We start from the raw sequence: 6000 nt of genomic DNA, 5'->3' as shown, positions 1-6000 counted from the left end.
AGAAAGGCGAAAGCTTACCCCCAGCAGGGAATATATCATCTCTAAGGAACAGAGTTTGTATGGGGGCAGAGGGGAGGTTTGCCAACCAGTCATGGGTAGGGAATGTACCATTTCAGTAGGGAACACAGTGTGTGTGTCTAAGCAGTTCAGTGTATCCTCTCATTCTTTCGATTTTACATGTGCACTAGGATTTTGAGTGTGCAACGGGCCATATAAATGCCAAATATCCCAAATTGCACTACATTTAGTCTGCTCTACATTAATCAAAATAACCTTGAAACTATGGACTGGATCTGGGGCCCCCTTGCAAATGCAGGGTTCGTAGGTTGTGTTGCTATGGCACTGCCCAAAAGAAAACAAAATCCTTTTGGACAACTTCTATGCCTCTTGAAAGACACAGAGACATCTTTCTGTTGAATTTGATTTGACTGAACATTTGCAGAAGACTGCAAATGCTGAGATATTTGACAGCTCCCTCCTCAGGTTTCCTACATGAGAGCATGATTCACTATCTTAAAGCTTCCTCCAGGTACTAGACTAAGTGTCTCATAACATTGTCGGGATATAGTCAATTGCTCATTCTGACTGTGAAATTATACAGTGCTATATTATTAGCCTTCAATTTGTCGCTGGGAAATAACTTGAACCTCATCAGATTACGAGTTGTTTGGCATATATATGTGCATTCTTTTCACAGCCTTTCTGAAGTGTTGCTATAATTGCTGATTCGTGTAGAGATTTTTTTCTCTCTTAACACCACATGCTGCACAGTACATGAGGGATGTGTTCATAACTTGTTTTCATAGCAGACTGGGTCCTGAATCTTACTCAAGGTCTTGTTGCTGGCATTTTCTTCAAAAGACAAGAACTACACTTTAACAAATGGGCTTCATGCTGACATGCGGATAGATGTAGCCCAAACAGAGGTGAGAAAATGATCTGTTTCCATATGAATTTGTAAACTCCTTCTGGGGCAAAATTTCACATTTATTATTATTTTATTACCTATTATTTGTATTACCCAGTAGCCCTAGTCATAAACCAGGCCCCCACTGTGCTAGGTGCGGTACAAACGCTGAAGAAAAAGACAGTCCCTGCCCCAAGGAACTTATAATCTAAGACAAGAGATAACAGATGGGGATAGATAGATAGATATGGGAGTACAAGGAAACGATGAGACAATTTTGTTAAATGTGATAAACTGGTCTCTGCACACCAACAACCTAACCATTGTCAAGTTTTTTTTGTATGTATCATGGCAGAGGAGAGAGTTGAGGAGAGCTTTGAAGATGGATAATGAGGTAGCTTTCTGGATGTTTACAGGGAGTACCTCCTAAGAGTGTGAGGCCAAGCTTGAAGGTCCGTGTTTGAAAATTTAATGAGTGAGCAGTGGCATAGGTGCTGACTTTTATTTTTCCCTAGGTGTGCTCCACCCCTACTCTGCCCCGAGACCCCACCCCCACTCCGACCTTCCCCCAAGACCCCGCCCGCGCTCCGCTTTTTCCTTCCCCTGTTCTAACCCCTTCCCCGAGGCCCTGGCAGCTCTTCACCCTCCCCCCAAACAGCTGATCGGTGCTGAGCATCCACTACTTTTTTCCTGTGGGTGCTCCAGCTGCGAAGCATGCACAGAGTCAGTGCCCATGAGCAGTAGAGGAATTTGTGTCAGCAAACACAGGTTTTTGCCATAAAATGGTAGAATTGCACCCAAAGAAAGAAAGATATGTTCACAAATTTTCCTGGGGTGAAATGTTTTGATTTTGACAGTAAAAGAAGCCTTCAAGTGGTGAAAACAATAACTCCTGTTTCAAGGGAAAACAAACAAAAGGTTATTTTTTAGATGAAACTACAACATGATGGGCTTTTCAGAGAACCGTCAGGATTGTCAGAGGGATTGGACATTTATATGGATTATAGAACTCCTAGAGTTATAAAAGTCAATGCTAGGAAAAAGAGTAAACATGAGTAAAATCTCCTGTTTCAGGGCATAAACCTATGCTATCTATTGGGGGTTGGGACGAGACCTTCAAAGAGGGCAGATTACCCCACATTTGCCTGTTGCACAATTTATTCCACCTTCCTCTGAAGCTTGTGATGCTGGCTACTGTCAGAGACAGGATACTGGATCAGATGGGTCTTAAATCTGACCCAGAGTGGCAATTCCTATGATCCCGTGTTTGCCTTCTGCCTTCCTCATTCTATCCCCATCTTTTAGGGAGAAATTCAGTACTATGACCCTTATATCAAAACAGCTTGATTGGAAGCAGAGTCATTTTTTTCGAACCTTTTCAAATATAAAGTAGTAAGTTCAATAAAAAAGCCTGAGATCTATTGGCAAAAGTGGCCGGCTAATCATTTAAGCAACACACTCATTATGAAACTCCTAGAATTCTATTTGTTTGGTCTGTTCCCCCCCGCCCAAGTTTGCTTTTCTTTAGAAAAGCATTCAATGTCTGTGTGGAGGGTGGGGGGAAGTCCATTAAAGTGAGACTTAGTATAAAACCTGCATGTGCACTTTAGGGATGAAGATAAAAACTTCAGGGGAAGTGATATTGATATGATTGTTATTTATACAGTGGTAATTTCCTGGGCTTGGAAAATTGTTTTTTCCAGTGTTCTGAAATATGCTAAAACCCCAAATATTCTCTGTTGAAAAACAAACAAACAACCATTAAATATGGGTGGTCTGAATACACTCCAGTTATTTAGTGCTGTTGACACTTTATTCCCCTTTGGGCATGTGTCATAAATATAAAGGGAAGGGTAAACCCCTTTAAAATCCCTCCTGGCCAGAGGAAAAATCCTCTCACCTATAAAGGGTTAAGAAGCTAAAGGTAACCTCGCTGGCACCTGACCAAAATGACCAATGAGGAGACAAGATACTTTCAAAAGCTGGGAGGAGGGAGAAAAACAAAGGGTCTGTGTCTGTCTGTATGATGCTTTTGCCAGGGACAGAACAGGAATGGAGTCTTAGAACTTAGTAAGTAATCTAGCTAGGTATGTGTTAGATTATGATTTCTTTAAATGGCTGAGAAAATAGCATGAATAGAATGACTATTCCTATCTGTGTGTCTTTTTTGTAACTTAAGGTTTTGCCTAGAGGGATTCTCTATGTTTTGAATCTAATTACCCTGTAAGGTATTCACCATCCTGATTTTACAGAGGTGATTCTTTTTTACTTCTATTAAAAGTTTTCTTGTAAGGAAACTGAATGCTTTTTCATTGTTCTAAGATCCAAGGGTTTGGGTCTGTGGTCACCTATGCAAATTGGTGAGGATTTTTACCAAACCTTCCCCAGGAAGTGGGGTGCAAGGGTTGGGAGGATTTTGGGGGAAAAGACGTTTCCAAACTATGTTTTTTCAGGAACCCAGATAAAGTTTGGTGGAAGTCCAAGGGTAAAATAGTTTGTACCTTAGGGAAGTTTTAACCTAAACTGGTAAAAGTAAGCTTAGGAGGTTTTCATGCAGGTTCCCACATCTGTACCCTAGAGTTCAGAGTGGGGAAGGAACCTTGACAGCATGTCATACTGACATATGATAGACACCATATGAAAGGAATCGGTCGGCTCTGAACTGGTACAGTACAACTGAACACAGGGGTGCTATGGAAGCATGTGGGGAGCTCCTGCAATTTGCTACTAGGGATGTGACCCTTCCTAAAGCTTCACTGGACCTTTGTACAATACCTGAAATGGACCTATTTGACCAAAGTTAAAAAAATTGGTTAAAAATTCCACCTACTCAACCACTTGTTGGGATGGGTGAGACAACTGGGTGGCCTGTTCTCCCCCCAACAGCAAATCTCTTTTAAGAAGCCGCTGGATGGTCCATACCCACTCCATCATTGAGCCTATTCTTGAGAGGAATACGAGATATATTCCGTATTTCCTGAAGCATTTGGCAGTTTTGTCAGAGAATGCCGGTCACAAAGCCTAGGTCTGCTACTCTGCCTCAGATCTACTTTGCAGCCAGCCTGCTCCATTTCAATGAAAATTTGTAATTCCTTTGCTGGAATTGCTGATTATGTTGCTTTAAAATTTAGTGCCATGGTGGGTCTTCTCTAAAACCTATACCATAGAGTGCCCTATGGGACTCCACCTGCATACTGCTTCTCTCTGAGTAAAGCCGTTCTTGCATCCCAAGTAGAGCGATGCAGAGAAAAGTAATTCTGTTTTGCAAAGGATTTCAGTGTTTTTAAATTTAGCTTTCTTCTGATTTGGAATGAAAACCAACTATTTCAAACTTTTCCATAAAAGGGAAAGCCCTGGGCTCCCTGACTCTGGAGCAGTCTGCCTGGGAAGTTAGGAGCATGGGAGCTTGGGTTTCCAGGTTCTCGGCTCCTCATCAGCCTGCCCAGTGGGCTGCCAAGGAGCTGAGTGGGCAAGCTGGCAGGAAACCTGCCTGCTTTCTGCCAGCTCTGATTGAAACAAACTGTCTCTGTGGAACATCTGGATTTAAAGAAATCGGCACTTTCTGGCAGCAATGTATTCCACCAGAAAATTTCTGGCTACCTCTAATCCCAGAGTGGACAGTCACAACATTTTTCTCCCATTAATAATAGCTAAACCCAATCCATAGGTGTAGACTTGAACAAGCAAGAAGAGAAACAAACCTAGAGACCTCCATACAGGATCAGACCCATGGTCTGTCTAGTCCAATATCCTGTCTCTGACAGTGGCCAGCACCCACTTCTTCAGAGGAAGGTTCAGAAACCCTGCGGTGGCAGTTATGGAATAACTTGCTCATCAGGATAGTTTCTTCTTTCCCCCCCAATTTCTAGAGGTTGGTTTATGTTCTAAGCATAAGGGTTCATGTGTTTTTTGTTTTTATTTTAGTTACTTTGTTTTTAGTTCATGCTATTGTAACTCTGGATGTTCCTACTATCCATATAAATGTCTAATCCTTTTTTGAATCCTACAAAGCTCTTAGTTTCAAGGAAATCTTGTGGTAATGAATTCCACCTTGTAAATGTGCATTGTGTGGAAAAGCATACCTAATAAATAAAACAACATGGGCCCAGATTCCCACAAGGTACTTCCCTCCCACCCCACTGCACAAGAGCTGAGGACTCTCAGATACTCTGCTTGGGGAAATGTAAGGACTGCTCTCTGTAACCCTGGTGGTGTGATCTACAGTAACATGGATGGAGAGCAGGTGGGAAAGATCATCTCTCTTACCCGTGCAGGGCTGGCCAGGCACAGGGAAAGGAGATTGCTGCACAATTCAAAGGAAGTGTATGTTCTACACACTCCTCCTGTGCGTTATGGTTCTGAGGGAAGTACTGTACCGCATTGAGATACTGGGCTTTCCAGAGGTCCCCCAGATGTTATGGCTCTGCATTGCCCCAATGCTGAAAAGGTAATTGACATAAATTATTGTCATGTAGATGCATGTCTGATGAGTGGTGGTATAATCAACTGAGAAAGTTGTACGCTATAAAGGGTAGTGCCTGATTGATAGCAGTCTTCTTATTTGATATTAGTAGTATCTTGGCTCATTACTGCTTCTTGGAAGTGACACCTTTTTGTGTTTCCCCAAAGCTCTCTGTCCTATCTCTTAGCAGGGACTACTTTATGTGTTGCAGTCCATAATTCGTTAATGGTTCTCTGTAGCCTTGTTCTTCCAGTGTATGATCTCCAATCCATTTTCCTCATGTCTGAGCTCATTCATTCTTGGCTTCCATTCTTTGAGGAGTGTGCGTGAACAGAGATCCTATAGTTCCTCCTTACAATGACCTTCTAGCAAATTTCCTGATGATACTAAAGTGGAAGCAATGATACTTTATCTATCCAAGTATAGCCATCCATCACAGTACTAGCCCAGAAAGTGGTATTTTCAGGCATGTGATCACAGCTTTGGCCAATTCAAATTAGCTGAAATAGGCCTCTTGCTTGATTTTGTTTTTTGTTTTTTTTTTTAAAAAAGGCAGTAGTCTGGAATCCTTGCTGGTGAGCCAGTTATTTACTGGAGAGAGAGCATGTGTGGATACCCCCAGATATTGTCT

General features: G+C 42.1%; 1 long non-coding RNA gene across 2 annotated transcripts in view; it reads left to right on the top strand.

Annotated features, from left to right (window-relative positions):
- The first annotated feature begins 402 nt into the window (after positions 1–402).
- The window catches only part of LOC140909992 (uncharacterized), a 166817-nt gene continuing 161219 nt past the window's right edge, over positions 403–6000 (top strand). For both annotated transcript variants that reach the window (XR_012158399.1, XR_012158398.1), the window contains exon 1: positions 403–529. This is a non-coding gene — a long non-coding RNA (uncharacterized lncRNA). The remainder of the gene's footprint in view (positions 530–6000) is intronic.

The sequence above is a fragment of the Lepidochelys kempii genome, chromosome 4 (assembly GCF_965140265.1).
Source record: "Lepidochelys kempii isolate rLepKem1 chromosome 4, rLepKem1.hap2, whole genome shotgun sequence".
NCBI lineage: Eukaryota > Metazoa > Chordata > Testudines > Cheloniidae > Lepidochelys > Lepidochelys kempii.
The sequence above is the reverse complement of the archived record's forward strand: the minus strand, read 5'-3'. Positions and strand labels throughout refer to the sequence as shown.